Genomic DNA, 12,316 nt, shown 5'->3' on the forward strand with positions numbered 1-12,316 from the left:
ACTGCTCTTGCAGATGGACACCCATGAAATGTCGAAAAAAATGCAGGGTATGATGCTCACAGCACCTGGTATTCCCAAGCGGTCTCCCAATCAGGTACTAACCAGGCCGAACCATGCTTTACTGCCGAGATCGGACGAGATCGGGCGAGATCGGGCCTTATCAGGGTTGTATGGCCGTGAGCGGTACTGCTCTTGCAGATGGACACCCATGAAATGTCGAAAAAGATGCGGGGTATGATGCTCACAGCACCTGGTATTCCCAAGCGGTCTCCCAATCAGGTACTAACCAGGCCGAACCATGCTTGGCTGCCGAGATCGGACGAGATCGGGCGAGATCGGGCCTTTTCAGGGTGGTATGGCCTTGAGCGGTACTGCTCTTGCAGATGGACACCCATGAAATGTCGAAAAAGATGCGGGGTATGATGCTCACAGCACCTGGTATTCCCAAGCGGTCTCTCAATCAGGTACTAACCAGGCCGAACCATGCTTGGCTGCCGAGATCGGAGGAGATCGGGCCTTTTCAGGGTGGTATGGCCGTGAGCGGTACTGCTCTTGCAGATGGACACCCATGAAATGTCGAAAAAGATGCGGGGTATGATGCTCACAGCACCTGGTATTCCCAAGCGGTCTCCCAATCAGGTACTAACCAGTCCGAACCATGCTTGGCTTCCGAGATCGGACGAAATCGGGCCTTTTCGGGGTGGTATGGCCGTGAGCGGTACTGCACTAGCAGATGGACACCCATGAAATGTCGAAAAAGATGCGGGGTATGATGCTCACAGCACTTGGTATTCCCAAGCGGTCTCCCAATCAGGTACTAAACGGGCCGAACCATGCTTGGCTGCCGAGACAGGACGAGATCGGGCCTTTTCAGGGTGGTATGGCCGTGAGCGTTACTGCACTAGCAGATGGACACCCATGAAATGTCGAAAAAGATGCGGCGTATGATGCTCACAGCACTTGGTATTCCCAAGCGGTCTCCCAATCAGGTACTAACCAGGCCAAACCATGCTTGGCTTCCGAGATCGGACGAGATCGGGCCTTTTCAGGGTGGTATGGCCGTGAGCGGTACTGCATCAGCAGATGGACACCCATGAAATGTCGAAAAAGACGCGGGGTATGATGCTCACAGCACCTGGTATTCCCAAGCGGTCTCCCAATCAGGTACTAACCAGGCCGAACCATGCTTGGCTGCCGAGATCGGACGAGATCGGGCCTTATCAGGGTGGTATGGCCGTGAGCGGTACTGCAGTAGCAGATGGACACCCATGAAATGTCGAAAAAGATGCGGGGTATGATGCTCACAGGACCTGGTATTCCCAAGCGGTCTCCCAATCAGGTACTAACCAGGCCGAACCATGCTTGGCTTTCGAGATCGGACGAGATCGGGCCTTTTCAGGGTGGTATGGCCGTGAGCGGTACTGCACTTGCAGATGGACACCCATGAAATGTCGAAAAAGATGCGGGGTATGATGCTCACAGTACCTGGTATTCCCAAGCGGTCTCCCAATCAGGTACTAACCAGGCCGAGCCATGCTTGGCTTCCGAGATCGGGCGAGATCGGGCCTTTTCAGGGTGGTATGGCCGTAAGCAGTACTGCTCTTGCAGATGGACACCCATGAAATGTCGAAAAAGATGCGGGGTATGATGCTCACAGCACCTGGTATTCCCAAGCGGTCTCCCAATCAGGTACTAAACAGGCCGAACTATGCTTGGCTTCCAAGATCGGACGAGATAGGGCCTTTTCAGGGTGGTATGGCCGTGAGCGGTACTGCTCTTGCAGATGGACACCTATGAAATGTCGAAAAAGATGCGGGGTATGATGCTCACAGCACCTGGTATTCCCAAGCGGTCTCCCAATCAGGTACTAAACAGGCCGAACCATGCTTGGCTTCAAAGATCGGACGAGATCGGGCCTTTTCAGGGTGGTATGGCCGTGAGCGGTACTGCATTAGCAGATGGACACCCATGAAATGTCGAAAAAGATGCGGGGTATGATGCTCACAGCACCTGGTATTCCCAAGCGGTCTCCCAATCAGGTACGAACCAGGCCGAACCTTGCTTGGCTTCTGAGATCGGACGAGATCGGGCCTTTTCAGGGTGGTATGGCCGCGAGTGGTACTGCGCCTGCAGATGGACACCCATGAAATGTCGAAAAAGATGCGGGGTATGATGCTCACAGCACCTGGTATTCCCAAGGGGTCTCCCAATCAGGTACTAACCAGGCCGAACCATGCTTGGCTTCCGAGATCGGACGAGATTGGGCCTTTTCAGGGTGGTATGGCCGGGAGCGGTACTGCACTAGCAGATGGACACCCATGAAATGTCGAAATAGGTGCGGGGTATGATGCTCACAGCATCTGGTATTCCCAAGCGGTCTCCCAATCAGGTACTAACCAGGCCGAACCATGCTTGGCTTCCGAGATCAGACGAGATTGGGCCTTTTCAGGGTGGTATGGCCGTGAGCGGTACTGCATAGGCAGATGGACACCCATGAAATGTCGAAAAAGATGCGGGGTATGATGCTCACAGCACCTGGTATTCCCAAGCGGTCTCCCAATCAGGTACTAACCAGGCCGAACCATGCTTGGCTTCCGAGATCGGACGAGATCGGGCCTTTTCAGGGTGGTATGGCCGTGAGCGGTACTGCACTAGCAGATGGACACCCATGAAATGTCGAAAAAGATGCGGGGTATGATGCTCACAGCACCTGGTATTCCCAAGCGGTCTCCCAATCAGGTACTAACCAGGCCGAAACATGCTTGGCTTCCGAGATCGGGCGAGATCGGGCCTTTTCAGGGTGGTATGGCCGTGAGCGGTACTGCTTTTGCAGATGGACACCCATGAAATGTCGAAAAAGATGCGGGGTATGATGCTCACAGCACGTGGTATTCCCAGGCGGTCTCCCAATCAGGTACTAACCAGGCCGAACCATGCTTGGCTGCCGAGATCGGACGAGATCGGACGAGATCGGGCCTTTTCAGGGTGGTATGGCTGTGAGCGGTACTGCACTAGCAGATGGACACCCATGAAATGTCGAAAAAGATGCGGGGTATGATGCTCACAGCACGTGGTATTCCCAAGCGGTCTCCCAATCAGGTACTAACCAGGCCGACCCATGCTTGGCTGCCGAGATCGGACGAGATCGGGCGAGATCGGGCCTTATCAGGGTGGTATGGCCGTGAGCGGTACTGCTCTTGCAGATGGACACCCATGAAATGTCGAAAAAGATGCGGGGTATGATGCTCACAGCACCTGGTATTCCCAAGCGGTCTCCCAATCAGGTACTAAACAGGCCGAACAATGCTTGGCTTCCGAGATCGGACGAGATCGGGCCTTTTCAGGGTAGTATGGCCGTGAGCGGTACTGCACTAGCAGATGGACACCCATGAAATGTCGAAAAAGATGCGGGGTATGATGCTCACAGCACCTGGTATTCCCAAGCGGTCTCCCAATCAGGTACTAAACAGGCCGAACCATGCTTGGCTGCCGAGATCGGACGAGATCGGGCCTTTTCAGGGTGGTATGGCCGTGAGCGGTACTGCACTAGCAGATGGACACCCATGAAATGTCGAAAAAGATGCGGGGTATGATGCTCACAGCACCTGGTATTCCCAAGCGGTCTCCCAATCAGGTACTAACCAGGCCGAACCATGCTTGGCTGCCGAGATCTGGCGAGATCGGGCCTTTTCAGGGTGGTATGGCCGTGAGCGGCACTGCTCTTGCAGATGGACACCCATGAAATGTCGAAAAAGATGCGGGGTATGATGCTCACAGTACCTGGTATTCCCAAGCGGTCTCCCAATCAGCTACTAACCAGGCCGAACCATGCTTGGCTTCCGAAATCGGACGAGATCGGGCCTTTTCAGGGTGGTATGGCCGTGAGCGGTACTGCACTAGCAGATGGACACCCATGAAATGTCGAAAAAGATGCGGGGTACGATGCTCACAGCACCTGGTATTCCCAAGCGGTCTCCCAATCAGGTACTAACCAGGCCGAACAATGCTTGGCTTCCGAGATCGGACGAGATCGGGCCTTTTCAGGGTGGTATGGCCGTGGCCAGTACTGTTTTTGCAGATGGACACCCATGAAATGTCGAAAAAGATGCGGGGTATGATGCTCACAGCACCTGGTATTCCCAAGCGGTCTCCCAATCAGGTACTAACCAGGCCAATCCATGCTTGGCTTCCGAGATCGGGCGAGATCGGGCCTTTTCAGGGTGGTATGGCCGTGAGCGGTACTGCTCTTGCAGATGGACACCCATGAAATGTCGAAAAAGATGCGGGGTATGATGCTCACAGCACCTGGTATTCCCAAGCGGTCTCCTAATCAGGTACTAAACAGGCCGAACCATGCTTTGCTTCCAAGATCGGACGAGATCGGGCCTTTTCAGGGTGGTATGGCCGTGAGCGGTACCGCTCTTGCAGATGGACACCCATGAAATGTCGAAAAAGATGCGGGGTATGATGCTCACAGCACCTGGTATTCCCAAGCGGTCTCCCAATCAGGTACTAAACAGACCGAACCATGCTTGGCTTCCGTGATCGGACGAGATCGGGCCTTTTCAGGGTGGTATGGCCGTGAGCGGTATTGCATAAGCAGATGGACACCCATGAAATGTCGAAAAAGATGCGGGGTATGATGCTCACAGCACCTGGTATTCCCAAGCGGTCTCCCAATCAGGTACTAACCAGGCCGAACCATGCTTGGCTTCCGAGATCGGACGAGATCGGGCTTTTTCAGGGTGGTATGGCCGTGAGCGGTACTGCTCTTGCAGATGGACACCCATGAAATGTCGAAAAAGATGCGGGGTATGATGCTCACAGCACCTGGTATTCCCAAGCGGTCTCCCAATCAGGTACTAAACAGGCCGAACCATGCTTGGCTGCCGAGATCGGACGAGATCGGGCCTTTTCAGGGTGGTATGGCCGTGAGCGGTACTGCACTAGCAGATGGACACCCATGAAATGTCGAAAAAGATGCGGGGCATGATGCTCACAGCACCTGGTATTCCCAAGCGGTCTCCCAACCAGGTACTAACCAGGTCGAACCATGCTTGGCTTCCGAGATCGGACGAGATCGGGCCTTTTCAGGGTGGTATGGCCGTGAGCGGTACTGCTCTTGCAGATGGACACCCATGAAATGTCGAAAAAGATGCGGGGTAAGATGCTCACAGCACCTGGTATTCCCAAGCGGTCTCCCAATCAGGTACTAACCAGGCCGAACCATGCTTGGCTTCCGAGATCGGGCGAGATCGGGCCTTTTCAGGGTGGTATGGCCGTGAGCGGTACTGCTCGTGTAGATGGACACCCATGAAATGTCGAAAAAGATGCGGGGTATGATACTCAAAGCACCTGGTATTCCCAAGCGGTCTCCCAATCAGGTACTAAACAGGCCGAAGCATGCTTGGCTTCCAAAATCAGACGAGATCGGGCCTTTTCAGGGTGGTATGGCCGTGAGCGGTACCGCTCTTGCAGATGGACACCCATGAAATGTCGAAAAAGATGCGGGGTATGATGCTCACAGCACCTGGTATTCCCAAGCGGTCTCCCAATCAGGTACTAAACCGGCCGAACCATGCTTGGCTTCCAAGATCGGACGAGATCGGGCCTTTTCAGGGTGGTATGGCCGTGAGCGGTACTGCACTTGCAGATGGACACCCATGAAATGTCGAAAAAGATGCGGGGTATGATGCTCACAGCACCTGGAATTCCCAAGCGGTCTCCCAATCAGGTACTAACCAGGCCGAACCATGCTTGGCTGCCGAGATCGGACGAGATCGGGCCTTTTCAGGGTGGTATGGCCGTGAGCGGTACTGCACTAGCAGATGGACACCCATGAAATCTCGAAAAAGATGCGGGGTATGATGCTCACAGCACCTGGTATTCCCAAGCGGTCTCCCAATCAGGTACTAAACAGGCCGAACCATGCGTGGCTTCCGAGATCGGACGAGATCGGGCCTTTTCAGGGTGGTATGGCCGTGAGCGGTACTGCTCTTGCAGATGGACACCCATGAAATGTCGAAAAAGATGCTGGGTATGACGCTTACAGCACCTGGTATTCCCAAGCGGTCTCCCAATTAGGTACTAACCAGGCCGAACCATGCTTGGCTTCCGAGATCGGACGAGATCGGGGCCTTTTCAGGGTGGTATGGCCGTGAGCGGTACTGCACTAGCAGATGGACACCCATGAAATCTCGAAAAAGATGCGGGGTATGATGCTCACAGCACCTGGTATTCCCAAGCGGTATCCCAATCAGGTACTAAACAGGCCGAACCATGCGTGGCTTCCGAGATCGGACGAGATCGGGCCTTTTCAGGGTGGTATGGCGGTGAGCGGTACTGCTCTTGCAGATGGACACCCATGAAATGTCGAAAAAGATGCTGAGTATGATGCTTACAGCACCTGGTATTCCCAAGCGGTCTCCCAATCAGGTACTAACCAGGCCGAACCATGCTTGGCTTCCGAGATCGGACGAGATCGGGCCCTTTCAGGGTGGTATGGCCGTGAGCGGTACTGCTCTTGCAGATGGACACCCATGAAATGTCGAAAAAGATGCTGGGTATGATGCTCACAGCACCTGGTATTCCCAAGCGGTCTCCCAATCAGGTACTAACCAGGCCGAACCATGCTTGGCTCCCGAGATCGGACGAGATCGGGCCTTTTCAGGGTGGTATGGCCGTGAGCGGTACTGCTCTTGCAGATGGACAGCCATGAAATGTCGAAAAAGATGCGGGGTATGATGCTCACAGCACCTGGTATTCCCAAGCGGTCTCCCAATCAGGTACTAACCAGGCCGAACCATGCGTGGCTTCCGAGATCGGACGAGATCGGGCCTTTTCAGGGTGGTATGGCCGTGAGCGGTACTGCTCTTGCAGATGGACACCCATGAAATGTCGAAAAAGATGCTGGGTATGATGCTCACAGCACCTGGTATTCCCAAGCGGTCTCCCAATCAGGTACTAACCAGGCCGAACCATGCTTGGCTCCCGAGATCGGACGAGATCGGGCCTTTTCAGGGTGGTATGGCCGTGAGCGGTACTGCACTAGCAGATGGACACCCATGAAATGTCGAAAAAGATGCGGGGTATGATGCTCACAGCACCTGGTATTCCCAAGCGGTCTCCCAATCAGGTACTAACCAGGCCGAACCATGCTTGGCTTCCGAGACCGGGCGAGATCGGGCTCTTTCAGGGTGGTATGGCCGTGAGCGGTACTGTTCTTGCAGATGGACACCCATGAAATGTCGAAAAAGATGCGGGGTATAATGCTCACAGCACCTGGTATTCCCAAGCGGTCTCCCAATCAGGTACTAAACAGGCCGAACCATGCTTGGCTTCCAAGATCGGACGAGATCGGGCCTTTTCAGGGTGGTATGGCCGTGAGCGGTAATGCTCTTGCAGATGGACACCCATGAAATGTCGAAAAAGATGCGGGGTATGATGCTCACAGCACCTGGTATTCCCAAGCGGTCTCCCAATCAGGTACTAAACAGGCCGAACCATGCTTGGCTTCCGAGATCGGACGAGATCGGGCCTTTTCAGGGTGGTATGGCCGTGAGCGGTACTGCTCTTGCAGATGGACACCCATGAAATGTCGAAAAAGATGCGGGGTATGATGCTCACAGCACCTGGTATTCCCAAGCGGTCTCCCAATCAGGTACTAACCAGGCCGAACCATGCTTGGCTCCCGAGATCGGACGAGATCGGGCCTTTTCAGGGTGGTATGGCCGTGAGCGGTACTGCACTAGCAGATGGACACCCATGAAATGTCGAAAAAGATGCGGGGTATGATGCTCACAGCACCTGGTATTCCCAAGCGGTCTCCCAATCAGGTACTAACCAGATCGAACCATGCTTGGCTGCCGAGATCGGACGAGATCGGGCGAGATCGGGCCTTATCAGGGTGGTATGGCCGTGAGCGGTACTGCTCTTGCAGATGGACACCCATGAAATGTCGAAAAAGATGCGGGGTATGATGCTCACAGCACCTGGTATTCCCAAGCGGTCTCCCAATCAGGTACTAACCAGGCTGAACCATGCTTGGCTTTCGAGATCGGGCGAGATCGGGCCTTTTCAGGGTGGTATGGCCGTGAGCGATACTGCTCTTGCAGATGGACACCCATGAAATGTCGAAAAAGATGCGGGGTTTGATGCTCACAGCACCTGGTATTCCCAAGCGGTCTCCCAATCAGGTACTAACCAGGCCGAATCATGCTTGGCTGCCGAGATCGGGCGAGATCGGGCCTTTTCAGGGTGGTATGGCCGTGAGCGATACTGCACTTGCAGATGGACACCCATGAAATGTCGAAAAAGATGCGGGGTATGATGCTCACAGCACCTGGTATTCCCAAGCGGTCTCCCAATCAGGTACTAACCAGGCCGAACCATGCTTGGCTTCCGAGATCGGACGAGATCGGGCCTTTTCAGGGTGGTATGGCCGTGGGCGGTACTGCACTTTCAGATGGACACCCATGAAATGTCGAAAAAGATGCGGGGTATGATGCTCACAGCACCTGGTATTCCCAAGCGGTCTCCCAATCAGGTACTAAACAGGCCGAACCATGCTTGGCTTCCGAGATCGGACGAGATCGGGCCTTTTCAGGGTGGTATGGCCGTGAGCGGTACTGCACTAGCAGATGGAAACCCATGAAATGTCGAAAAAGATGCGGGGTATGATGCTCACAGCACCTGGTATTCCCAAGCGGTCTCCCAATCAGGTACTAACCAGGCCGAACCATGCTTGGCTGCCGAGATCGAGCGAGATCGGGCCTTTTCAGGGTGGTATGGCCATGAGCGGTACCGCCCCTGCAGATGGACACCCATGAAATGTCGAAAAAGATGCGGGGTATGATGCTCAGAGCACCTGGTATTCCCAAGCGGTTTCCCAATCAGGTACTAACCAGGCCAAACCATGCTTGGCTTCCGAGATTGGACGAGATCAGGCCTTTTCAGGGTAGTATGGCCGTGAGCGGTACTCTACCAGCAGATGGACACCCATGAAATGTCGAAAAAGATGCGGGGTATGATGCTCACAGGACCTGGTATTCCCAAGCGGTCTCCCAATCAGGTACTAACCAGGCCGAACCATGCTTGGCTGCCGAGATCGGGCGAGATCGGGCCTTTTCAGGGTGGTATGGCCGTGAGCGGTACTGCACTAGCAGATGGACACCCATGAAATGTCGAAAAAGATGCAGGGTATGATGCTCACAGCACCTGGTATTCCCAAGCGGTCTCCCAATCAGGTACTAAACAGGCCGAACCATGCTTGGCTTCCAAGATCGGACGAGATCGGGCCTTTTCAGGGTGGTATGGCCGTGAGCGGTACTGCACTAGCAGATGGACACCCATGAAATGTCGAAAAAGATGCGGGGTATGATGCTCACAGCACCTGGTATTCCCAAGCGGTCTCCCAATCAGGTACTAACCAGGCCGAACCATGCTTGGCTGCCGAGATCGGGCGAGATCGGGCCTTTTCAGGGTGGTATGGCCGTGAGCGGTACTGCTCCTGCAGATGGACACCCATGAAATGTCGAAAAAGATGTGGGGTATGATGCTCACAGCACCTGGTATTCCCAAGCGGTCGCCCATTCAGGTACTAAACAGGCTGAACCATGCTTGGCTTCCGAGATCGGACGAGATCGGGCCTTTTCAGGGTGGTATGGCCGTGAGCAGTACTGCACTAGCAGATGGACACCCATGAAATGTCGAAAAAGATGCTGGGTATGATGCTCACAGCACCTGGTATTCCCAAGCGGTCTCCCAATCAGGTACTAAACAGGCCGAACCATGCTTGGCTGCCGAGATCGGACGAGATCGGGCCTTTTCAGGGTGGTATGGCCGTGAGCGGTACTGCATTAGCAGATGGACACCCATGAAATGTCGAAAAAGATGCGGGGTATGATGCTCACAGCACCTGGTATTCCCAAGCGGTCTCCCAATCAGGTACTAACCAGGCCGAACCATGCTTGGCTTCCGAGATTGGACGAGATCAGGCCTTTTCAGGGTGGTATGGCCGTGAGCGGTACTCTACCAGCAGATGGACACCCATGAAATGTCGAAAAAGATGCGGGGTATGATGCTCACAGCACCTGGTATTCCCAAGCGGTCTCCCAATCAGGTACTAACCAGGCCGAACCATGCTTGGCTTCCGAGATCGGACGAGATCAGGCCTTTTCAGGGTGGTATGGCCGTGAGCGGTACTGCTCTTGCAGATGGACACCCATGAGCTAAAGTATTAATTCGACCTTCTACACCTGCTACCCAAATCAATTGGGATTTGACAGTATTCAAAGTCAGTTGGAATATTCAGGTTATAAAAGAGGGGGGAAAAGGCAGGAATATATACAGCTATGTTTTACTTTTGTGCATTTCAGGCCAAATTGGTATTTGTCTTTGAGTCAGCAATAATAACAAAGGAGTAAAGTCAGCTTGATTGCAGTCAGACTTTTTGCACTCTATACACTCAATTTTCACATGTTTTACTTCTGGACGCTGCAAATGGACTGCACATCTGTTGCATCGTGTGTATATATGTGTATTACCGTACTTTGAATTTTGATTTAAACCTTTACAACCCAATTGCCTCAGATCAAGCAATTATAATGTAAAGTAGTAGATGTTTAAAAAAAGCACCAAATGCAAAAAGATAACAAAATAACAATACTAAATAGTCAAATAAGCAACTCCATTATTCTTTTAGAGAAAATATCTCAGCGGGGTCAAGTCATTCAATTCAAATCGACTGGTAATCAGATTCAATTAAAGACTAACCGATTGGGTGCAATGTTGTAGTGGCAGCACAACTAAATGAATTCACTGAATTTAAATGGGATTTATAAGTGTTTTCACATTTTATACTGTAAAACAAAAAATCACATAGGATTTATGGTTAAACACTGGAGCTACAGAATTTGACCAGAAATTACATTCAATTGGTATAGCACTTCAATAACCACCAATTTATTGGAACACTATTGTAGATTTTTCATTTCACTGAAACTAAAATTATATTGCTCCACCACCACATGCACACACCCCTTTTTTACTGTATAACTCTAGCAACCACAAGTATTTTATTTTTATTTTTTTAAGAAGAAAATGACTGACTATTCTTCTGTCTGTTCAGATATCACTACTTTTACATGATAAGAGAAGTAATTTTTAAAGAAGGCTCAGCAAAATACCCAGCATTCAATAGTACTGGCATGCTGGATCTTGCAAACTACACTCCTCAACTGCACGGAAAAAAAATAGAAAAAAACAGTCATACATTGTCTGCAGTACTTTCCACTCATTCGCTTACACTTTGTACTCCATCCTTTCTACACAAAAAGCATCATCCCGCTGTTACAGAGTAAAGAAGGTTGCACAGAGTCCTTTTCTTGCTGTTCTGTCTCTTTAGAACAGAAGGACACTTTGCGCTTCACAGAATGCAAGTCTACAAGTACTGCTGCTTAGATGTGGTTGAATGTTAGGCCCCTAAGAAATACATGTGAAGCAACAGCAATGCTTTACAAGGTGTCTATTGTTTATATAAATAAACATAAAACAGGTTACGAAAACATGCTGTAAAATCCAAATCATATTTTATCATAGTTTCACATGCTTAAACTAATAGTAATTGTTTAGTATAAATGATCGTCATGTGAAAGACATTGTTTAGTATTCTTTCATTCATTCATTCTCTCAACCGCTTATCCTCACAAGGGTCACGGGGGGTGCTAAGGCCTATCCCAGCTATCTACGGGCACCAGGCGGGGGACAAAAGAATGAACATAATTTAAAGTAATTGCTCTACAGTTGTACTGCATACCGGAGGTCATTTAATTCATTCAGATCAAGAACCTCAAATAACATATCGGCTGGTATTGTTGGAGATGGAAATCCAACTCATTTTATCTCTGAGGGCTAGCTGCGAATGCACTTGCATTATGTCAGTAAAATTCTAGAAATCATAGCGAAAGGGTTATTTTTCAAGAAAATCTGTTCCCGAAAGACCGACAAATTGTCTTTATTTGATGCTCTTGTCAGGAGAGGTTGGATTGCCTTTCCTGGCATGACGTCACGATAACTATCAGCTGTCACTAATTACGTGATTAGATTATTTTTGGCGTCACTGGACAAGGTCCAAGTGGACATGGGGAAGCTGGAGCACCTCTTTGAGTCCAGGGCCAAAGAGACGCCATGGGCCAAGAAAGCGCCAGAGAGCAAAAAGTCCGAGATCCTGGTTCTGGACTCCAAGCGGAGCACCGCCATCAACATCGGGATGACGGTCCTGCCCGCCGTTCACGTCATCAAGAGCGCCATCCTCAAC

General features: G+C 51.6%; 57 pseudogenes; all 57 read right to left on the reverse strand.

Moving 5' to 3' along the window:
• Positions 1–53: 53 nt before the first annotated feature.
• Positions 54–182, reverse strand: LOC144191866 (5S ribosomal RNA; annotated as a pseudogene).
• Positions 183–238: 56 nt separating this feature from the next.
• Positions 239–367, reverse strand: LOC144185294 (5S ribosomal RNA; annotated as a pseudogene).
• Positions 368–423: 56 nt separating this feature from the next.
• Positions 424–542, reverse strand: LOC144191896 (5S ribosomal RNA; annotated as a pseudogene).
• Positions 543–598: 56 nt separating this feature from the next.
• On the reverse strand, positions 599–717 carry LOC144183729 (5S ribosomal RNA; annotated as a pseudogene).
• A 56-nt stretch (positions 718–773) lies between these two features.
• On the reverse strand, positions 774–892 carry LOC144186817 (5S ribosomal RNA; annotated as a pseudogene).
• A 56-nt stretch (positions 893–948) lies between these two features.
• On the reverse strand, positions 949–1,067 carry LOC144188315 (5S ribosomal RNA; annotated as a pseudogene).
• A 56-nt stretch (positions 1,068–1,123) lies between these two features.
• Positions 1,124–1,242, reverse strand: LOC144188086 (5S ribosomal RNA; annotated as a pseudogene).
• A 56-nt stretch (positions 1,243–1,298) lies between these two features.
• LOC144191493 (5S ribosomal RNA) lies at positions 1,299–1,417 on the reverse strand (annotated as a pseudogene).
• A 56-nt stretch (positions 1,418–1,473) lies between these two features.
• Positions 1,474–1,592, reverse strand: LOC144191769 (5S ribosomal RNA; annotated as a pseudogene).
• A 56-nt stretch (positions 1,593–1,648) lies between these two features.
• Positions 1,649–1,767, reverse strand: LOC144183639 (5S ribosomal RNA; annotated as a pseudogene).
• A 56-nt stretch (positions 1,768–1,823) lies between these two features.
• Positions 1,824–1,942, reverse strand: LOC144182533 (5S ribosomal RNA; annotated as a pseudogene).
• A 56-nt stretch (positions 1,943–1,998) lies between these two features.
• Positions 1,999–2,117, reverse strand: LOC144183674 (5S ribosomal RNA; annotated as a pseudogene).
• A 56-nt stretch (positions 2,118–2,173) lies between these two features.
• Positions 2,174–2,292, reverse strand: LOC144182457 (5S ribosomal RNA; annotated as a pseudogene).
• Positions 2,293–2,348: 56 nt separating this feature from the next.
• Positions 2,349–2,467, reverse strand: LOC144182981 (5S ribosomal RNA; annotated as a pseudogene).
• Positions 2,468–2,523: 56 nt separating this feature from the next.
• On the reverse strand, positions 2,524–2,642 carry LOC144191925 (5S ribosomal RNA; annotated as a pseudogene).
• Positions 2,643–2,698: 56 nt separating this feature from the next.
• LOC144191636 (5S ribosomal RNA) lies at positions 2,699–2,817 on the reverse strand (annotated as a pseudogene).
• A 56-nt stretch (positions 2,818–2,873) lies between these two features.
• On the reverse strand, positions 2,874–3,002 carry LOC144185825 (5S ribosomal RNA; annotated as a pseudogene).
• A 56-nt stretch (positions 3,003–3,058) lies between these two features.
• Positions 3,059–3,187, reverse strand: LOC144186755 (5S ribosomal RNA; annotated as a pseudogene).
• Positions 3,188–3,243: 56 nt separating this feature from the next.
• On the reverse strand, positions 3,244–3,362 carry LOC144190101 (5S ribosomal RNA; annotated as a pseudogene).
• Positions 3,363–3,418: 56 nt separating this feature from the next.
• On the reverse strand, positions 3,419–3,537 carry LOC144188933 (5S ribosomal RNA; annotated as a pseudogene).
• A 56-nt stretch (positions 3,538–3,593) lies between these two features.
• On the reverse strand, positions 3,594–3,712 carry LOC144190060 (5S ribosomal RNA; annotated as a pseudogene).
• Positions 3,713–3,768: 56 nt separating this feature from the next.
• Positions 3,769–3,887, reverse strand: LOC144181966 (5S ribosomal RNA; annotated as a pseudogene).
• Positions 3,888–3,943: 56 nt separating this feature from the next.
• Positions 3,944–4,062, reverse strand: LOC144183197 (5S ribosomal RNA; annotated as a pseudogene).
• A 56-nt stretch (positions 4,063–4,118) lies between these two features.
• LOC144189222 (5S ribosomal RNA) lies at positions 4,119–4,237 on the reverse strand (annotated as a pseudogene).
• Positions 4,238–4,293: 56 nt separating this feature from the next.
• On the reverse strand, positions 4,294–4,412 carry LOC144182263 (5S ribosomal RNA; annotated as a pseudogene).
• Positions 4,413–4,468: 56 nt separating this feature from the next.
• Positions 4,469–4,587, reverse strand: LOC144183218 (5S ribosomal RNA; annotated as a pseudogene).
• A 56-nt stretch (positions 4,588–4,643) lies between these two features.
• On the reverse strand, positions 4,644–4,762 carry LOC144188429 (5S ribosomal RNA; annotated as a pseudogene).
• A 56-nt stretch (positions 4,763–4,818) lies between these two features.
• Positions 4,819–4,937, reverse strand: LOC144188934 (5S ribosomal RNA; annotated as a pseudogene).
• Positions 4,938–4,993: 56 nt separating this feature from the next.
• LOC144182146 (5S ribosomal RNA) lies at positions 4,994–5,112 on the reverse strand (annotated as a pseudogene).
• Positions 5,113–5,168: 56 nt separating this feature from the next.
• LOC144188525 (5S ribosomal RNA) lies at positions 5,169–5,287 on the reverse strand (annotated as a pseudogene).
• Positions 5,288–5,518: 231 nt separating this feature from the next.
• On the reverse strand, positions 5,519–5,637 carry LOC144189845 (5S ribosomal RNA; annotated as a pseudogene).
• Positions 5,638–5,693: 56 nt separating this feature from the next.
• Positions 5,694–5,812, reverse strand: LOC144187341 (5S ribosomal RNA; annotated as a pseudogene).
• A 56-nt stretch (positions 5,813–5,868) lies between these two features.
• LOC144191075 (5S ribosomal RNA) lies at positions 5,869–5,987 on the reverse strand (annotated as a pseudogene).
• A 56-nt stretch (positions 5,988–6,043) lies between these two features.
• Positions 6,044–6,163, reverse strand: LOC144191732 (5S ribosomal RNA; annotated as a pseudogene).
• A 56-nt stretch (positions 6,164–6,219) lies between these two features.
• Positions 6,220–6,338, reverse strand: LOC144185097 (5S ribosomal RNA; annotated as a pseudogene).
• A 56-nt stretch (positions 6,339–6,394) lies between these two features.
• On the reverse strand, positions 6,395–6,513 carry LOC144187446 (5S ribosomal RNA; annotated as a pseudogene).
• A 56-nt stretch (positions 6,514–6,569) lies between these two features.
• Positions 6,570–6,688, reverse strand: LOC144187996 (5S ribosomal RNA; annotated as a pseudogene).
• A 56-nt stretch (positions 6,689–6,744) lies between these two features.
• On the reverse strand, positions 6,745–6,863 carry LOC144189494 (5S ribosomal RNA; annotated as a pseudogene).
• A 56-nt stretch (positions 6,864–6,919) lies between these two features.
• On the reverse strand, positions 6,920–7,038 carry LOC144187997 (5S ribosomal RNA; annotated as a pseudogene).
• Positions 7,039–7,094: 56 nt separating this feature from the next.
• Positions 7,095–7,213, reverse strand: LOC144189381 (5S ribosomal RNA; annotated as a pseudogene).
• Positions 7,214–7,269: 56 nt separating this feature from the next.
• LOC144189975 (5S ribosomal RNA) lies at positions 7,270–7,388 on the reverse strand (annotated as a pseudogene).
• Positions 7,389–7,444: 56 nt separating this feature from the next.
• LOC144187741 (5S ribosomal RNA) lies at positions 7,445–7,563 on the reverse strand (annotated as a pseudogene).
• A 56-nt stretch (positions 7,564–7,619) lies between these two features.
• LOC144187998 (5S ribosomal RNA) lies at positions 7,620–7,738 on the reverse strand (annotated as a pseudogene).
• Positions 7,739–7,794: 56 nt separating this feature from the next.
• LOC144185903 (5S ribosomal RNA) lies at positions 7,795–7,923 on the reverse strand (annotated as a pseudogene).
• Positions 7,924–7,979: 56 nt separating this feature from the next.
• On the reverse strand, positions 7,980–8,098 carry LOC144183378 (5S ribosomal RNA; annotated as a pseudogene).
• Positions 8,099–8,154: 56 nt separating this feature from the next.
• On the reverse strand, positions 8,155–8,273 carry LOC144182032 (5S ribosomal RNA; annotated as a pseudogene).
• Positions 8,274–8,329: 56 nt separating this feature from the next.
• On the reverse strand, positions 8,330–8,448 carry LOC144188281 (5S ribosomal RNA; annotated as a pseudogene).
• Positions 8,449–8,504: 56 nt separating this feature from the next.
• Positions 8,505–8,623, reverse strand: LOC144187742 (5S ribosomal RNA; annotated as a pseudogene).
• A 56-nt stretch (positions 8,624–8,679) lies between these two features.
• Positions 8,680–8,798, reverse strand: LOC144191383 (5S ribosomal RNA; annotated as a pseudogene).
• Positions 8,799–8,854: 56 nt separating this feature from the next.
• On the reverse strand, positions 8,855–8,973 carry LOC144184834 (5S ribosomal RNA; annotated as a pseudogene).
• A 56-nt stretch (positions 8,974–9,029) lies between these two features.
• LOC144182708 (5S ribosomal RNA) lies at positions 9,030–9,148 on the reverse strand (annotated as a pseudogene).
• A 56-nt stretch (positions 9,149–9,204) lies between these two features.
• Positions 9,205–9,323, reverse strand: LOC144189976 (5S ribosomal RNA; annotated as a pseudogene).
• Positions 9,324–9,379: 56 nt separating this feature from the next.
• On the reverse strand, positions 9,380–9,498 carry LOC144189719 (5S ribosomal RNA; annotated as a pseudogene).
• Positions 9,499–9,554: 56 nt separating this feature from the next.
• LOC144190116 (5S ribosomal RNA) lies at positions 9,555–9,673 on the reverse strand (annotated as a pseudogene).
• Positions 9,674–9,729: 56 nt separating this feature from the next.
• LOC144188935 (5S ribosomal RNA) lies at positions 9,730–9,848 on the reverse strand (annotated as a pseudogene).
• Positions 9,849–9,904: 56 nt separating this feature from the next.
• Positions 9,905–10,023, reverse strand: LOC144191112 (5S ribosomal RNA; annotated as a pseudogene).
• Positions 10,024–10,079: 56 nt separating this feature from the next.
• Positions 10,080–10,198, reverse strand: LOC144187839 (5S ribosomal RNA; annotated as a pseudogene).
• Positions 10,199–12,316: the final 2,118 nt, after the last annotated feature.

This window comes from Stigmatopora nigra, unplaced genomic scaffold (genome assembly GCF_051989575.1).
Source record: "Stigmatopora nigra isolate UIUO_SnigA unplaced genomic scaffold, RoL_Snig_1.1 HiC_scaffold_24, whole genome shotgun sequence".
NCBI lineage: Eukaryota > Metazoa > Chordata > Actinopteri > Syngnathiformes > Syngnathidae > Stigmatopora > Stigmatopora nigra.